Below are 18,334 nucleotides of genomic sequence, written 5' to 3'. Positions count from 1 at the left end.
CACTGGGCTACCTACCGTCCCTACACTCTAACCACTAGGCTACCTGCCGTCCCTACACTCTAACCACTAGGCTACCTGCCGTCCCTACACTCTAACCACTAGGCTACCTGCCGCCCTACACTCTAACCACTAGGCTACCTGCCGTCCCTACACTCTAACCACTAGGCTACCTGCCGTCCCTACACTCTAACCACTAGGCTACCTGCCGCCCTACACTCTAACCACTAGTCTACCTGCCGTCCCTACACTCTAACCACTGGGCTACCTGCCGTCCCTACACTCTAACCACTAGACTACCTGCCGTCCCTACACTCTAACCACTAGGCTACCTGCCGCCTACACTCTAACCACTAGGCTACCTGCCGCCCCTACACTCTAACCACTAGGCTACCTACCCACTAGGCTCCCTACACTCTAACCACTAGGCTACCTGCACCCTACACTCTAACCACTAGTCTACCTGCCGCCTCTACACTCTAACCACTAGTCTACCTGCCGCCTCTACACTCTAACCACTAGGCTACCTGCCGTCCCTACACTCTAACCACTAGGCTACCTGCCGTCCCTACACTCTAACCACTAGGCTACCTGCCGCCTCTACACTCTAACCACTAGTCTACCTGCCGCCTCTACACTCTAACCACTAGGCTACCTACCGTCCGTACACTCTAACCACTAGGCTACCTGCCATCCCTACACTCTAACCACTAGGCTACCTGCCGCCCCTACACTCTAACCACTAGGCTACCTGCCGCCCTACACTCTAACCACTGGCTACCTGCCGCCCTACACTCTAACCACTAGGCTACCTGCCGTCCCTACACTCTAACCACTAGGCTACCTGCCGCCCCTACACTCTAACCACTAGGCTACCTGGACGTCCCTACACTCTAACCACTAGGGCTACCTGCCGCCCTACACTCTAACCACTAGGCTACCTGCCGCCTCTACACTCTAACCACTAGTCTAACCACTAGCTACCTGCCTCACACTCTAACCACTAGGCTACCTGCCGCCCTACACTCTAACCACTAGGCTACCTGCCGTCCTCTACACTCTAACCACTAGGCTACCTGCCGCCCTACACTCTAACCACTAGGCTACCTGCCGTCCCTACACTCTAACCACTAGGCTACCTGCCGTCCCTACACTCTAACCACTAGGCTACCTGCCACCCCCTACACTCTAACCACTAGACTACCTGCCACTGGGCCCCTACAATCAACCACTGGCTACCTGCCGCCCCTACACTCTAACCACTGGGCTACCTGCCACCCTACACTCTAACCACTAGGCTGCCTGCCGTCCTACACTCTAACCACTAGGCTACCTGCCAGCGCCCTGCACACTCTAACCACTGGCTACCCTGCCCTACACTCTAACCACTAGGCTACCTGCCGTCCCACTCTAACCACTAGGCTGCCGCCCCTACACTCTAACCACTGCTACCTACCGCCCCTACACTCTAACCACTGGGCTACCCTGCCGCCCTACACTCTAACCACTAGGCTACCTGCCACCCTACACTCTAACCACTAGGCTACCTGCCGTCCCTACACTCTAACCACTGGGCTGCCTGCCGCCCCTACACTCTAACCACTGGGCTACCTGCCGTCCCCTACACTCTAACCTCTAACTAGACTACCTGCCGCCCTACACTCTAACCACTAGGCTACCTGCCGCCCTACACTCTAACCACTAGGCTACCTGCCGCCCCTACCACTCTAACACTAACCACTAGGCTACCTGCCGTCCCTACACTCTAACCACTAGGCTACCTGCCGCCCCTACACTCTAACCACTAGTCTACCTCTAACCACTAGCTACCTGCCTACCTCTAACCACTAATCACCTGTCTACCTGCCGCCTACACTCTAACCACTAGGCTACCTACCGTCCCTACACTCTAACCACTAGGCTACCTGCCGCCCCTACCTCTAACCACTAGGCTACCTGCCGCCTCTCACACTCTAACCACTAGTCTACCTGCCGCCTCTACCTCTAACCACTAGGCTACCTGCCGTCCCTACACTCTAACCACTGGGCTACCTGCCGTCCCTACACTCTAACCACTAGGCTACCTGCCGTCCCTACACTCTAACCACTAGGCTACCTGCCGCCCCTACACTCTAACCACTAGGCTACCTGCCGCCCTACACTCTAACCACTAGGCTACCTGCCGCCCCTACACTCTAACCACTAGGCTACCTGCCGCCCTACACTCTAACCACTAGGCTACCTGCCGCCACTCTACACTCTCTAACCACTGGGCTACCTGCCGTCCCTACACTCTAACCACTAGGCTACCTGCCGCCCCTACCGTCCCTGCGCCTCTACACTCTAACCACTAGGCTACCTAACACAACCACTAGGCTACCTGCCGTCCCTACACTCTAACCACTAGGCTACCAGCCGCCCTACACTCTAACCACTAGGCTACCTGCCGCCCTACACTCTAACCACTAGGCTACCTGCCGCCCTACACTCTAACCACTAGGCTACCTGCCGCCCCTGCACTCTAACCACTAGGCTACCTGCCGCCCCTGCACTCTAACCACTGGCTACCTGCCGCCCTGCACTCTAACCACTAGGCTACCTGCCGCCCCACACTCTAACCACTAGGCTACCTGCCATCCCTACACTCTAACCACTAGGCTACCTGCCGCCCTACACTCTAACCACTAGGCTACCTGCCGCCACTCTAACCACTAGTCTACTGCCGCTCTACCAACCACTAGGCTACCTACCGTCCCTACACTCTAACCACTAGGCTACCTGCCGTCCCTACACTCTAACCACTAGGCTACCTGCCGACCCTACTCTCTAACCACTAGGCTACCTGCCGCCCCTACACTCTAACCACTAGGCTACCTGCCGTCCCTACACTCTAACCACTAGGCTACCTGCAGTTCCTTACTACCGCTTTCAGTTGTTATTGTACTTGCCGATTTACCACATAAGAAATACATTATCCATAAGCACACACCCATATACCTACATGTATTATCTATAATCTTCCTTCTCTCTCTCTCTCTCTCTCTCCCTCTCCCTCTCTCTCTCTCTCTCCCTCTCTCTCTCTCTCTCTCTCTCCCTCTCTCTGTCTCTCTCTCTCTCTCTCTCTCTCTCCCTCTCTCTCTCTCTCTCTCTCTCTCTCTCTCTCTCTCTCTCTCTCTCTCCCTCTCTCTGTCTCTCTCTCTCTCTCTCTCTCCCTCCTCTCTCTGTCTCTCTCTCTCTCTCTCTCTCTCTCTCTCTCTCTCTCTCTCTCTCTCTCCCTCTCTCTCTCTCTCTCTCTCCCCCTCCAAGTAGGAGTTTTGAGGAGATAGAGGCCCAGATCACAGCCCAGATGAAGACTCCTGTGTTGGGCTCCAGACCTGGTCCAGAAGGGTCTCGACCCGGTCTTGAGGGGTCCACTGGAGAGAAAGAGAAGACCAGGAAGAGAGAGAGCCAGTCACTCAGCCGGACACAGAGCACAGACATTGAGCATGGTGCGGTGAGTAGGACAGCACTGAACTGCCTGGCTGTCAATCTACCGCACTAAAGCAAAAGAAAATCCAGAAGAAAATGTATCATTGCATTTACAGTATGTTTCTCATCATCTTTCATCTGCATGTGACAGTTATTTGCATCAGGCTCCTCTCAGGATACAATGTTACGTCAAATTTTCTTTCCCGGGTTCACTATGCCGAGGCCTCTCTTAATCCATACCACTGGCTGTCTGTGTTATTGTCATGTGGTCATGTAGACACTAGAGGGCGACAATGACAACCCTAAATACTGTACGGTATAGCCTAGGTTGTAGACGCAGAAGTTGATGCTCAATAGGTACATTAACCTCATCAGCTACTCTGAATGCCCTGTCATAAGTTAGCTACCATAAAGTAAATACCATAAAGTAACTACAATATAGTAACTACCATAAACTAACTACCATAAACTAACTACCATACACTAACTACCATACACTAACTACCATAAACTAACTACCATAAACTAACTACCATAAAGTAACTACCATAAAGTAACTACAATATAGTAACTACAATATAGTAACTACCATATAGTAACTACAATATAGTAACTACAATAAAGTAACTACCATAAAGTAACTACCATAAAGTAACTACCATATAGTAACTACCATATAGTAACTACAATATAGTAACTACAATATAGTAACTACCATAAAGTAACTACAATATAGTAACTACCATAAAGTAACTACAATATAGTAACTACCATAAAGTAACTACAATATAGTAACTACCATAAAGTAACTACCATAAAGTAACTACAATATAGTAACTACCATAAAGTAACTACAATATAGTAACTACCATAAAGTAACTACAATATAATAACTACCATAAAGTAACTACCATAAGTTAGCTACCATAAACTAACTACCAGAAGTTACCTACCAGCCAGCTGCAAACAACACACCTCAGTCTCAGCTACCCAGCTCCCAACCTCCTGCTGACAATGCCCAATGCTTTGCTTCGCAATGCTGCCCCCTCCATGCTCCGCTCCTCGCCCCGCTCCTGGCCCTCCTCCTCCTCCCTGCTGCCAACCTCTGTAGAAACCCACCCAGGGCTCTATGGAGGTCCAAGGTCCAGGCCCTGGCCCATCCCCAGACGTACCCTTCTTAGCCAGGCTGTCTGAGTGCCCTGACCCCTAGCCTACCTGGAGGCTGTGGAGACTGACCTGGCAGAGACCAACCCCACTGCTTTCGCCCTCAAACTACAGGTGTGTTGATTAGAGTCAGACAGTGTGCTGTGCTCCCCTCCCTCGCGTGCCAACCTCCTTCCGTTTGGATCCTCTCTATCCCTCGTAGTCATACTATTGATAAATCATAGCTATACTATTGATAAATCATAGCTATACTATTGATAAATCATAGCTATACTATTGATAAATCATAGCTATACTATTGATAAATCGTAGTTATATTATTGATAAATGAGATTGTCTGTGTTTACTCTAATGTGTATGTCTCCCGTTGTTTTCAACATGTTTTCTAGTCTGTTGTCTAGTCTGTTGTCTAGTCTGTTGTCTAGTCTGTCGTCTAGTCTGTGGCTAGTCTGTTGTCTAGTCTGTTGTCTAGTATGTTGTCTAGTCTGTTGTCTAGTCTGTCGTCTGGTCTGTCTTCTAGTCTGTCGTTTAGTCTGTCGTCTAGTCTGTCGTCTAGTTTGCTGTCTAGTCTGTTGTCTAGTCTGTTGTCTAGTCTGTTGTCTATCTAGTCTGTTGTCTAGTCTGTTGTCTAGTCTGTTGTTTAGTCAGTTGTCTAGTCTGTCGTTTAGTCTGTTGTCTAGTCTGTTGTTTAGTCAGTTGTCTAGTCTGTTGTCTAGTCTGTTGTCTAGTCTGTTGTCTATCTAGTCTGTTGTCTATCTAGTCTGTTGTCTAGTCTGTTGTCTAGTCTGTTGTCTAGTCTGTTATATAGTCTGTTGTCTAGTCTGTTGTCTAGTCTGTTGTCTAGTCTGTTGTCTAGTCTGTTGTCTAGTCTGTTATATAGTCTGTTATCTAGTCTGTTATCTAGTCTGTTGTCTAGTCTGTTGTCTAGTCTGTTGTCTAGTCTGTTGTCTAGTCTGTTGTCTAGTCTGTTGTCTAGTCTGTTGTCTATCTAGTCTGTTGTCTAGTCTGTTGTCTATCTAGTCTGTTGTCTAGTCTGCTGTCTAGTCTGTTATCTAGTCTGTTGTCTAGTCTGTTGTCTATCTAGTCTGTTGTCTAGTCTGCTGTCTAGTCTGTTATATAGTCTGTTGTCTAGTCTGTTGTCTAGTCTGTTGTCTAGTCTGTTGTCTATCTAGTCTGTTGTCTAGTCAGTTGTTTAGTCAGTTGTCTAGTCTGTTATATAGTCTGTTGTCTAGTCTGTTGTCTAGTCTGTTGTCTAGTCTGTTGTCAATCTAGTCTGTTGTCTAGTCTGTTGTCTAGTCTGTTGTCTAGTCTGTTGTTTAGTCAGTTGTCTAGTCTGTTGTCTAGTCTGTTGTCTAGTCTGTTGTCTATCTAGTCTGTTGTCTATCTAGTCTGTTGTCTAGTCAGTTGTTTAGTCAGTTGTCTAGTCTGCTGTCTAGTCTGTTGTCTATCTAGTCTGTTGTCTATCTAGTCTGTTGTCTATCTAGTCTGTTGTCTAGTCTGTTGTCTAGTCTGTTGTCTAGTCTTTTGTCTAGTCTGTTGTCTAGTCTGTTGTCTAGTCTGTTGTCTAGTCTTTTGTCTAGTCTGTTGTCTAGTCTGTTGTCTAGTCTGTTGTCTAGTCTGTTGTCTAGTCTGTTATATAGTCTGTTATCTAGTCTGTTGTCTAGTCTGTTGTCTATCTAGTCTATTGTCTAGTCTATTGTCTAGTCTGTTGTCTAGTCTGTTGTCTAGTCCGTTGTCTAGTCTGTTGTCTATCTAGCCAGTTGTCTAGTCTGTTGTCTAGTCTGTTGTCTAGTCTGTTGTCTAGTCTGTCGTCTAGTCTGTTGTCTAGTCTGTTGTCTAGTCTGTTGTCTATCTAGTCTGCTGTCTAGTCTGTTGTCTAGTCTGCTGTCTAGTCTGTTATATAGTCTGTTGTCTAGTCTGTTGTCTAGTCTGTTGTCTAGTCTGTTGTCTAGTCTGTTGTCAATCTAGTCTGTTGTCTAGTCTGTTGTCTAGTCTGTTGTCTAGTCTGTTGTTTAGTCAGTTGTCTAGTCTGTTGTCTAGTCTGTTGTCTAGTCTGTTGTCTATCTAGTCTGTTGTCTATCTAGTCTGTTGTCTATCTAGTCTGTTGTCTAGTCTGTTGTCTAGTCTGTTGTCTAGTCTGTTATATAGTCTGTTGTCTAGTCTGTTGTCTAGTCTTTTGTCTAGTCTGTTGTCTAGTCTGTTGTCTAGTCTGTTGTCTAGTCTGTTGTCTAGTCTGTTATATAGTCTGTTATCTAGTCTGTTGTCTAGTCTGTTGTCTATCTAGTCTATTGTCTAGTCTATTGTCTAGTCTGTTGTCTAGTCTGTTGTCTAGTCTGTTGTCTAGTCCGTTGTCTAGTCTGTTGTCTATCTAGCCAGTTGTCTAGTCTGTTGTCTAGTCTGTTGTCTAGTCTGTCGTCTAGTCTGTTGTCTAGTCTGTTGTCTAGTCTGTTGTCTATCTAGTCTGCTGTCTAGTCTGTTGTCTAGTCTGCTGTCTAGTCTGTTGTCTAGTCTGTTGTCTAGTCTGTTGTCTATCTAGTCAGTTGTCTAGTCAGTTGTTTAGTCAGTTGTCTAGTCTGTTTAAAAATATGTTGTCTAGTCTGTTGTCTAGTCTGTTGTCTAGTCTGTTGTCTAGTGTGTTGTCTAGTCTGTTGTCTATCTAGTCTGTTGTCTAGTCAGTTGTTTAGTCAGTTGTCTAGTCTGTTGTCTAGTCTGTTGTCTAGTCTGTTGTCTATCTAGTCTGTTGTCTATCTAGTCTGTTGTCTAGTCTGTTGTCTAGTCTGTTGTCTAGCCTGTTGTCTAGTCTGTTATATAGTCTGTTGTCTAGTCTGTTGTCTAGTCTGTTGTCTAGTCAGTTATCTAGTCTGTTGTCTAGTCTGTTGTCTATCTAGTCTATTGTCTAGTCTATTGTCTAGTCTGTTGTCTAGTCTGTTGTCTAGTCTGTCATCTAGTCTGTCGTCTATTCTGTCGTCTAGTCTGTTGTCTAGTCTGTTGTCTAGTCTGTTGTCTATCTAGTCTGCTGTCTAGTCTGTCGTTTAGTCTGTTGTCTAGTCTGTTGTCTAGTCAGTTGTCTAGTCAGTTGTCTAGTCAGTTGTCTAGTCTGTTGTCTAGTCTGTTGTCTAGTCTGCTGTCTAGTCTGTTGTCTAGTCTGTTGTCTAGTCTGTTGTCGCGCCAGTTGTCTAGTCTGTTTAAAAATATGTTGTCTAGTCTGTTGTCTAGTCTGTTGTCTAGTCTGTTGTCTAGTCTGTTGTCTAGTGTGTTGTCTAGTGTGTTGTCTAGTCAGTTGTCTAGTCTGTTGTCTAGTGTGTTGTCTAGTGTGTTGTCTAGTCAGTTGTCTACTCTGTTGTCTAGTCTGTTGTCTAGTCTGTTGTCTATCTAGTCTATTGTCTCGTCTATTGTCTCGTCTAGTCTGTTGTCTAGTCAGTTGTCTACTCTGTTGTCTAGTCTGTTGTCTAGTCTGTTGTCTAGTCTGTTGTCTATCTAGTCTGCTGTCTAGTCTGTTGTCTAGTCTGTTGTCTAGTCTGTTGTCTAGTCTGTTGTCTATCTAGTCTGCTGTCTTGTCTGCTGTCTAGTCTGTTGTCTAGTCTGTTGTCTAGTCTGCTGTCTAGTCTGCTGTCCAGTCTGCTGTCTAGTCTGTTGTCTAGTCTGTTGTCTATCTAGTCTGCTGTCTAGTCAGTTGTCTAGTCTGTTGTCTAGTCTGTTGTCTAGTCTGTTGTCTAGTCTGTTGTCTATCTAGTCTGTTGTCTAGTCTGTTGTCTAGTCTGTTGTCTAGTCTGTTGTCTAGTCTGTTGTCTATCTAGTCTGTTGTCTAGTCTGTTGTCTAGTCTGTTGTCTAGTCTGTTGTCTAGTCTGTCGTCTATTCTGTCGTCTAGTCTGTTGTCTATCTAGTCTGTTGTCTAGTCTGTTGTCTAGTCTGTTGTCTAGTCTGTTGTCCCGCCAGTTGCCTAGTCTGTTTAAAAATATGTTGTCTAGTCTGTTGTCTAGTCTGTTGTCTAGTCTTTTTTCTAATATGTTGTCTAGTCTGTTGTCTAGTCTGTGGTGTAGTCTGTTGTCTAGTCTGTTGTGTAGTCTGTTGTCTAGTCTGTTGTCTAGTCTGTTGTCGAGTCTGTTGTCTAGTCTGTTGTCTAGTCTGTTGTCTAGTCTGTTGTCTATCTAGTCTGCTGTCTAGTCTGTTGTCTAGTCTGTTGTCTATCTAGTCTGTTGTCTAGTCTGTTGTCTAGTCTGTTGTCTAGTCTGTTGTCTATCTAGTCTGCTGTCTAGTCAGCTGTCTAGTCTGTTGTCCCGCCAGTTGTCTAGTCTGTTGTCTAGTCTGTTGTCTAGTCTGTTGTGTAGTCTGTTGTCTAGTCTGTTGTCTAGACTGTTGTCTAGTCTTTTTTCTAATATGTTGACTAGTCTGTTGTCTAGTCTGTAGTGTAGTCTGTTGTCTAGTCTGTTGTGTAGTCTGTTGTCTAGTCTGTTGTCTAGTCTGTTGTCTAGTCTGTTGTCTAGTCTGTGGTGTAGTCTGTTGTCTAGTCTGTTGTCTAGTCTATTGTCGAGTCTGTTGCCTAGTCTGTTGTCTAGTGTGTTGTCTAGTCTTTTTTCTAATATTTTCTAGTCTTTTTTCTAATATGTTGTCTAGTCTGTCGTCTAGTCTGTTGTGTAGTCTGTTGTGTAGTCTGTTGTCTAGTCTGTTGTCTAGTCTGTTGTCGAGTCTGTTGTTGAGTCTGTTGCCTAGTCTGTTGTCCAGTCTGTTGTCTAATCTGTTGTTATTGATAAATCATCGAGTCATAAGGTGTGAGAGTAGGTACTGTAGTTGAGAGTGGGTACTGTAAGTGAGAGTGTGAGTACTGTAGGTGAGAGTGTGGGTACTGTAGGTGAGAGTGTGGGTACTGTAGGTGAGAGTGGGTACTGTAGGTGAGAGTGTGGGTACTGTAGTTGAGAGTGGGTACTGTAGGTGAGAGTGGGTACTGTAGGTGAGAATGTGGGTACTGTAGGTGAGAGTGTGGGTACTGTAGTTGAGAGTGGGTACTGTAGTTGAGAGTGGGTACTGTAGGTGAGAATGTGGGTACTGTAGGTGAGAATGTGGGTACTGTAGGTGAGAGTGTGGGTACTGTGGGTGAGAGTATGGTTACTGGAGGTGAGAATGTGGGTACTGTAGGTGAGAGTGGGTACTGTAGGTGAGGAATGTGGGTACTGTAGGTGAGAGTGGGTACTGTAGGTGAGTGTGGGTACTGTAGGTGAGAGTGTGGGTACTGTAGTTGAGAGTGGGTACTGTAGGTGAGAATGTGGGTACTGTAGGTGAGAATGTGGGTACTGTGGGTGAGAGTGTGGGTACTGTAGGTGAGAGTATGGTTACTGGAGGTGAGAATGTGGGTACTGTAGGTGAGAGTGGGTACTGTAGGTGAGAATGTGGGTACTGTAGGTGAGAGTGGGTACTGTAGGTGAGTGTGGGTACTGTAGGTGAGAATGTGGGTACTGTAGGTGAGAGTGTGGGTACTGTAGGTGAGAGTGTGGGTACTGTAGGTGAGAATGTGGGTACTGTGGGTGAGAGTGTGGGTACTGTAGGTGAGAGTGGGTACTGTAGTTGAGAGTGGGTACTGTAGGTGAGAATGGGCACTGTAGGTGAGAGTGGGTACTGTAGGTGAGTGTGGGTACTGTAGGTGAGAGTGTGGGTACTGTAGGTGAGAGTGTGGGTACTGTAGGTGAGTGTGGGTATTGTAGGTGAGAGTGTGGGTACTGTGGGTGAGTGTGGGTACTGTAGTTGAGAGTGTGGGTACTGTGGTGAGAGTGTGGTTACTGTAGGTGAGAGTGGGTACTGTAGGTGAGAATGTGGGTACTGTAGGTGAGAGTGGGTACTGTAGGTGAGAATGTGGGTACTGTCGTGAGAGTGGGTACTGTAGATGAGAGTGTGGGTACTGTAGTTGAGAGGGTACTGTAGTTGAGAATGTGGGTACTGTAGGTGAGAGTGGGTACTGTAGGTGAGAATGTGGGTACTGTAGGTGAGAGTGGGTACTGTAGGTGAGTGTGGGTACTGTAGGTGAGAATGTGGGTACTGTAGTTGAGAGTGGGTACTGTAGGTGAGGTGGGTACTGTAGGTGAGAGTGGGTACTATAGGTGAGAGTGGGTACTGTAGGTGAGAATGTGGGTACTGTAGGTGAGTGTGAACTGTAGGTGAGGAAGTGGGTACTGTAGGTGAGAGTGTGGGTACTGTGGGTGAGAGTGTGGGTACTGTAGGTGAGAGTGTGGGTACTGTAGGTGAGAGTGTGGGTACTGTAGGTGAGAATGTGGGTACTGTAGGTGAGAGTGGGAACTGTAGTTGAGAGTGTGGGTACTGTAGGTGAGAGTGTGGGTACTGTAGGTGAGAGTGGGTACTGTAGGTGAGAATGTGGGTACTGTAGGTGAGAGTGTGTACTGTAGGTGAGTGTGGGTACTGTAGGTGAGAATGTGGGTACTGTAGGTGAGAGTGGGTACTGTAGGTGAGTGTGGGTACTGTAGGTGAGAATGTGGGTACTGTAGGTGAGAGTGGGTACTATAGGTGAGAGTGTGGGTACTGTAGGTGAGCGTGTGGGTACTGTAGGTGAGAGTGTGGGTACTGTAGGTGAGAGTGTGGGTACTGTAGGTGAGAGTGGGTACTGTGAGGTGAGAATGTGGGTACTGTAGGTGAGAATGTGGGTACTGTAGGTGAGAGTGGGTACTGTAGGTGAGTGTACTGTAGGTGAGTGTGGGTACTGTAGGTGAGTGTGGGTACTGTAGGTGAGAATGTGGGTACTGTAGGTGAGAGTGGGTACTATAAGTGAGAAGTAAGTAGCCTAGGTGTGTGTAACTCAACCTCTGGTTCTGTATGTCTCCCCTGCCCCTTTCCTCCACCCTCCCGCAACACCCCCTCCCACCTCCTCCCAACCCCTTCTTCTCTCTTCCTCCCTCCCTCTCCCCCTCTACCCCTCTCCTCCACCCCTTCCTCTCTCTTCCTCCCTCCCTCTCCCTCTACCCCTCTCCTCCACCCCTTCCTCTCTCTTCCTCCCTCCCTCTCCCCCTCTCCTCCACCCCTTCCTCTCTCTTACCTGCGTCTCAGGAGGAACTGGTTCTAGCTGCTCTGAGGATAGAGGCTCTTCAGGTAGCCAAATACATCTCAGACAGCCCCTCCCTCTCCACTGTCACCCCCCAGGTACTGAGCTGAGCCAGCCTGCACCTGTACCTGCTCTCTCTCTGTGTGTGCTAGTGCTTGTGTGTGTGTGTGTGTGTGTGTGTGTGCGTGTGTGTGTGTGTGTGTGTGTGTGTGTGTGTGCGCGCGAGCAGCATGAGCGTGTCTCAGCCTGCCTCCCCCTCCCCCCTCTAGTCACACCATTGTGTGTGTGTGTGTGTGTGTGTGTGTGTGTGTGTGTGTGTGTGTGTGTGTGTGAGAGCAGCATGAGCGTGTCTCAGCCTGCCTCCCCCTCCCCCTCTAGTCACACCATTGTGTGTGTGTGTGTGTGTGTGTGTGTGTGTGTGTGTGTGTGTGTGTGTGTGTGTGTGTGTGTGTGCTTGAACCCATGGCCATTACTAAACAATAACAGCAACATCAACCGTCTCTGCCCCTCCCCTTTTTTTCCCCGTGTGACATCACTAACACGGCTTCCAGACCATGACCTCCAATCTCCTGAACCAATTAACTTAAAGGGTGCTGGGCCTTTTCTTTTCTTGGCTGTGTATCAAACATGTCGGCTACCGACCTGAGCATGTCGGCTACCGGCCTGGGCATGTCGGCTACCGGCCTGAGAGCATGTCGGCTACCGGCCCGAACAGGAGAGGCTTCCATTAACACTGACGTGACCTGGGAATTTTGGAGAGTAACCAGTATTTTGTGACCCTCCTCATTCCTCAATCTGACGGGAGAGAGTGAAGCAGGACGATCAGCGACTCTTGAGCCTTTTATCTGTAATCTCACATTCCTGTTTTCTGACTGACTGACTTTGTCTCTAAATAACCCAACAAGCCCCCACATCTTTGCCGCCTTGCTTCAGAAGAGAGTCAGTAGAAGTTTCCAGATACAGATGGTTCATTTATCTTCCATCTAAAGTCTGTAGTGAAACTATGTGTAGTCACACCAGATGAAAGTTAAGATAGGTCCGTTGGGTAGGACTAGTCAGGAGATAGGTCCGTTGGGTAGGACTAGTCAGGAGATAGGGCCGTTGGGTAGGACTAGTCAGGAGATAGGGCCGTTGGGTAGGACTAGTCAGGAGATAGGGCCGTTGGGTAGGACTAGTCAGGAGATAGGTCCGTTGGGTAGGACTAGTCAGGAGATAGGTCCGTTGGGTAGGACTAGTCAGGAGATAGGTCCGTTGGGTAGGACTAGTCAGGAGATAGGTCCGTTGGGTAGAACTAGTCAGGAGATAGGTCCGTTGGGTAGGACTAGTCAGGAGATAGGGCCGTTGGGTAGGACTAGTCAGGAGATAGGTCCGTTGGATAGGACTAGTCAGGAGATAGGGCCGTTGGGTAGGACTAGTCAGGAGATAGGTCCGTTGGGTAGGACTAGTCAGGAGATAGGTCCGTTGGGTAGGACTAGTCAGGAGATAGGTCCGTTGGGTAGGACTAGTCAGGAGATAGGGCCGTTGGGTAGGACTAGTCAGGAGATAGGGCCGTTGGGTAGGACTAGTCAGGAGATAGGTCCGTTGGGTAGGACTAGTCAGGAGATAGGTCCGTTGGGTAGAACTAGTCAGGAGATAGGTCCGTTGGGTAGGACTAGTCAGGAGATAGGGCCGTTGGGTAGGACTAGTCAGGAGATAGGGCCGTTGGGTAGGACTAGTCAGGAGATAGGTCCGTTGGGTAGGACTAGTCAGGAGATAGGGCCGTTAGGTAGGACTAGTCAGGAGATAGGGCCGTTGGGTAGGACTAGTCAGGAGATAGGGCCGTTGGGTTAGGACTAGTCAGGAGATAGGGCCGTTGGGTAGGACTAGTCAGGAGATAGGGCCGTTGGGTAGGACTAGTCAGGAGATAGGGCCGTTGGGTAGGACTAGTCAGGAGATAGGTCCGTTGGGTAGGACTAGTCAGGAGATAGGGCCGTTGGGTAGGACTAGTCAGGAGATAGGTCCGTTGGGTAGGACTAGTCAGGAGATAGGGCCGTTGGGTAGGACTAGTCAGGAGATAGGGCGTTGGGTAGGACTAGTCAGGAGATAGGGCCGTTGGGTAGGACTAGTCAGGAGATAGGGCCGTTGGGTAGGACTAGTCAGGAGATAGGGCCGTTGGGTAGGACTAGTAAGGAGATAGGGCCGTTGGGTAGGACTAGTCAGGAGATAGGGCCGTTGGGTAGGACTAGTCAGGAGATAGGGCCGTTGGGTAGGACTAGTCAGGAGATAGGGCCGTTGGGTAGGACTAGTCAGGAGATAGGGCCGTTGGGTAGGACTAGTCAGGAGATAGGGCCGTTGGGTATGACTATTCAGGAGATAGGGCCGTTGGGTAGGACTAGTCAGGAGATAGGGCCGTTGGGTAGGACTAGTCAGGAGATAGGGCCGTTGGGTAAGACTAGTCAGGAGATAGGGCCGTTGGGTAGGACTAGTCAGGAGATTGGTCTGTTGGGTAGGACTAGTCAGGAGATTGGTCCGTTGGGTAGGACTAGTCAGGAGATAGGTCCGTTGGGTAGGACTAGTCAGGAGATAGGGCCGTTGGGTAGGACTAGTCAGGAGATAGGGCCGTTGGGTAGGACTAGTCAGGAGATAGGTCCGTTGGGTAGGACTAGTCAGGAGATAGGTCCGTTGGGTAGGACTAGTCAGGAGATAGGGCCGTTGGGTAGGACTAGTCAGGCGATAGGGCCGTTGGGTAGGACTAGTCAAGAGATAGGGCCGTTGGGTAGGACTAGTCAGGAGATAGGTCCGTTGGGTAGGTCAGGGTCACTACAACGTTGTTTCACGTTAGGGAAAGGTGCATGATGTAACATCTTGATGTTAGATGGTTCCTAGCCCTGAAAGTAGTCTATGGGCCAGGAGAAACTGTCTAACATTTTATTTACATATTTTTTTATTTCATCTTTACTTAACTAAGCAAGTCAGTTAAGAACAAATTCTTTACAATGACGGCCTACCAAAAGGCGTAAGGCCTCCTATGGGGACGGGGCTGGGATTAAAAACAAATTAAATTAAAATACAGGACATAACACACATCACGACAAGAGAGACACCACAACACTACAGAGAGACACCACAGCACTACAGAGAGACACCACAGCACTACAGAGAGACACCACAGCACTACAGAGAGACACCACAGCACTACAGAGAGACATCACAACACTACATAGAGACACCACAACACTAGATAGAAACACCACAACACTACGTAGAGACACCACAACACTACATAGAGACACCAAATCACTACGTAGAGACACCACACCACTACGTAGAGACACCACACCACTACGTAGAGACACCACAACACTACATAGAGACACCACAACACTACATAGAGACACCACAACACTACAGAGAGACACCACACCACTACGTAGAGACACCACACCACTACGTAGAACACCTAACACTACAGAGAGACACCACACCACTACGTAGAGACACCACACCACTACGTAGAGACACCACACCACTACGTAGAGACACCACAACACTACATAGAACACCACAACACTACGTAGAGACACCACAACACTGACTTTATACACTGCACTCTTTGAGGTAGTTAGCAGGTTAACCAGGCCAAAGATCTCTCAGAGACATCAATACTCCTTAGAGACACCAATAGTCCTTAGCCCGGCCCACAAGAATGGAGTGATTTACTACAGTGGTTCCCAAACATTCAACCTCCAGCTGTGTATCCCCTCTAGCACCAGGGTCATGATCGCCGTAGAAGCGAACCAAAATGAAGCGTGGTATGTGCTCATGATGATATTTTAATTAAAGAAAACACTGAACACTGAATACAAAACAAAAAACGACCGTGAAGCTATAAAAACTGTGTTGACACAAGCAACTAACATAGACAATCACCCACAATGACAAAACAGGCTACCTAAATATGGTTCCCAATCAGAGACAACGACTAACACCTGCCTCTGATTGAGAACCATATCAGAGCCAAACACAGAAACAGACAAACTAGACATCCAACATAGAATGCCCACTCAGATGACACCTGACCAAACAAAACCTATAAACATACAAAGCAAACTATGGTCAGGCGTGACAACCAGGGTCAGCTGTACCTCTAGCCCCCAGGGTCATCTGTACCCCTCTAGCCCCAGGGTCAGCTGTACCACCTCTAGCCCCCAGGGGTCAGCTGTACCCCTCTAGCCCCAGGGTCATCTGTACCTCTTCTAGCCCCAGGGTCAGCTGTACCACCTCTAGCCCCAGGGTCAGCTGTACCCCCTCTAGCCCCAGGGTCATCTGTACCCCTTCTAGCCCCAGGGTCAGCTGGGCCCCCTCTGGCCCCAGGGTCAGCTGTGCCACCTCTAGCCCCAGGGTCAGCTGTACCCCTCTAGCCCCAGGGTCAGCTGTACCCCTCTAGCCCCAGGGGTCAGCTGTACCCCCTCTAGCCCCAGGGTCAACTGTACCCCCTCTAGCCCCCAGGGTCATCTGTACCCCCTCTAGCCCCAGGGTCAGCTGTACCCACCTCTGGCCCCAGGGTCAGCTGTACCCCCTCTAGCACCAGGGGTCAGCTGTACCCCCCTCTGGCCCCAGGGTCAGCTGTACCCCCTCTGCACCAGGGTCAGCTGTACCCCCTCTGGCCCCAGGGTCAGCTGTACCCCCTCTGTAAGGTCAGCTGTACCCCCTCTAGCACCAGGTCAGCTGTACCCCTCTAGCCCCAGGGTCAGCTGTACCCCCTCTAGCCCCCAGGGTCAGCGCAATCTCAAATGTTGTTTCTTGCCATCATTGTAAGCCTGCCACACACACTATACAATACATTTATTAAACATAAGAATGAGTGTGAGTTTTTGTCACAATCCGGCTCGTGGGAAGTGACAAAGAGCTCTTACAGGACCAGGGCACAAATAAGAATATAAGAATAATCATTCATTTTAAGCTCTTATTTAACCATCTTACATATAAAACCCTATTTGTTCATCTAAAATTGAGAATAACTCACCACAGGTTAATGAGAAGGGTGTGGTTGAAAGGATGCACATAACTCTGCAATGTTGGGTTGTATTGGAGAGAGTCTGTCTTAAATCATTTCCCACACACAGTCTGTGACTGTATTTAGTTTTTATGCTGGTGAGGGCCGAGAATCCACATAGGTACGGGTTGCAAAGGCCATCAGTATCTTAGTGCGATTTGCCAAGGCAGGATACTCTGAGCGGCAGCCCAATCAAAAATCTGGCAGTGGCTTCTGATTAAATTAAATTTTCACAGAACCGCTTGTTTGCAATTTCGATGAAGCTCTCTTGTTCAGATATTGGTAAGTGGACTGGAGGCAGGGCATGAAAGGGATAACGAATCCAGTTGTTTGTGTCATCCGTTTTTCGGGACTATATCATTTGACAATGTCCGTAAGCTTGACATTTGCACACAATCCACTCAGGGGGAAAGACCTGTGTGTTGTTCTTCAGACTATATCAACCTGTGTGTGTCATTTGACAATGTCCGTAAGCTTGAGTTCATTTGCACACAAAAAAAATCATACAATGATGGAAAGACCTGTGTGTTGTCCTTGTTAATGCAGACAGAGAAGAGCTCCAACCTGTGTGTTGTTCTTGTTAATGCAGACAGAGATGAGCTCCAACTTAATCATTGCGGAGAGTCCCTGTAATCCTAGATTTAGATAATTCAGGCGAGAAAAAACATCACCCAGATAGGCCAGTCGTGTGAGAAACTGGTCATCATGCAAGCGGTCAGACAAGTGTCATCATGCAAGCGGTCAGACAAGTGTCATCATGCAAGCGGTCAGACAAGTGAAAAGGATGGATACTCTTTAAGGATCCCCTTTTTAAAAATGTTAAGGTCTCTACTTGACACTAAGGGGATGGATATGGGGTAAAGGTCTCTACTTGGCACTAATGTGATGGATATGGGGTTAGGTCTTTACTTGGCACTACGGGGATGGTTAAGGTCTCTGCACTAAGGGGATGACACTAAGGGGATGGATCTCTATGGGGGATTAGGTCTCTACTTGGCACTAAGGGGATGGTTAACAAGGTCTCTACTTGGCACTAAGGAGATGGATAAGGGGTAAGGTCTCTACTTGGCACTAAGGGGATGGATATTGGGGTGGATATGGGAGTAAGGTCTCTACTTGACACTAAGGGGATGGATATGGGGTGAGCCTAGAGATAGACTAGTATCCTGTCCAAGGGATGTACCTGGATGTTCATTATTTCAATCGGGACAGAGTGGGCTGCTTACCCAGTTGGTGGCAGGTTGACTGAGCCAATCCTTAGGAATACTAGCTGTCGTCAAGGCCTCAGTTAATGGGGATACTAATCAAATCCAGTATTTGGCTCTACAGCTGGCTAGGGCAGTTGGTGGCTGTCTTGGGGACTGAGGTCCAATCCCTAAGACTACCAAGTCTTCTTGGACCTGCTTATCCTTACAACTGCTACAGGTTGTCTCTATGGACCTTAAGCAGTAGAGCCAGTGTTATAATATCGTACAATAGAATAAGAAAGGTATTAGTGGTTAAATGCTGCAGCTAGACCCAACACATCTCTCTAGGACTACTGTATTAGTGGGGCTTTAAGTCTCCTACACCCCCATGAGGCCCCAATCCCCTAATCCCCCCACAGGGAGGTTAAACCATCCACGGC

The 18,334-nt window shown here is 48.2% G+C and overlaps 1 long non-coding RNA gene across 1 annotated transcript in view; it reads left to right on the top strand.

Annotated features, from left to right (window-relative positions):
• Nucleotides 1–4,669: 4,669 nt before the first annotated feature.
• Nucleotides 4,670–18,334, top strand: part of LOC135568151 (uncharacterized) — a 15,086-nt gene continuing 1,421 nt past the window's right edge. The window contains exons 1-2 of the long non-coding RNA XR_010462514.1: nt 4,670–4,743; nt 11,678–11,770. This is a non-coding gene — a long non-coding RNA (uncharacterized LOC135568151). The remainder of the gene's footprint in view (nt 4,744–11,677; nt 11,771–18,334) is intronic.

Source organism: Oncorhynchus nerka, unplaced genomic scaffold (assembly GCF_034236695.1).
Source record: "Oncorhynchus nerka isolate Pitt River unplaced genomic scaffold, Oner_Uvic_2.0 unplaced_scaffold_1678, whole genome shotgun sequence".
Taxonomy (NCBI): domain Eukaryota; kingdom Metazoa; phylum Chordata; class Actinopteri; order Salmoniformes; family Salmonidae; genus Oncorhynchus; species Oncorhynchus nerka.
Note: the sequence above shows the minus strand (reverse complement) of the source record. Positions and strands in the feature narration are given on the sequence as shown.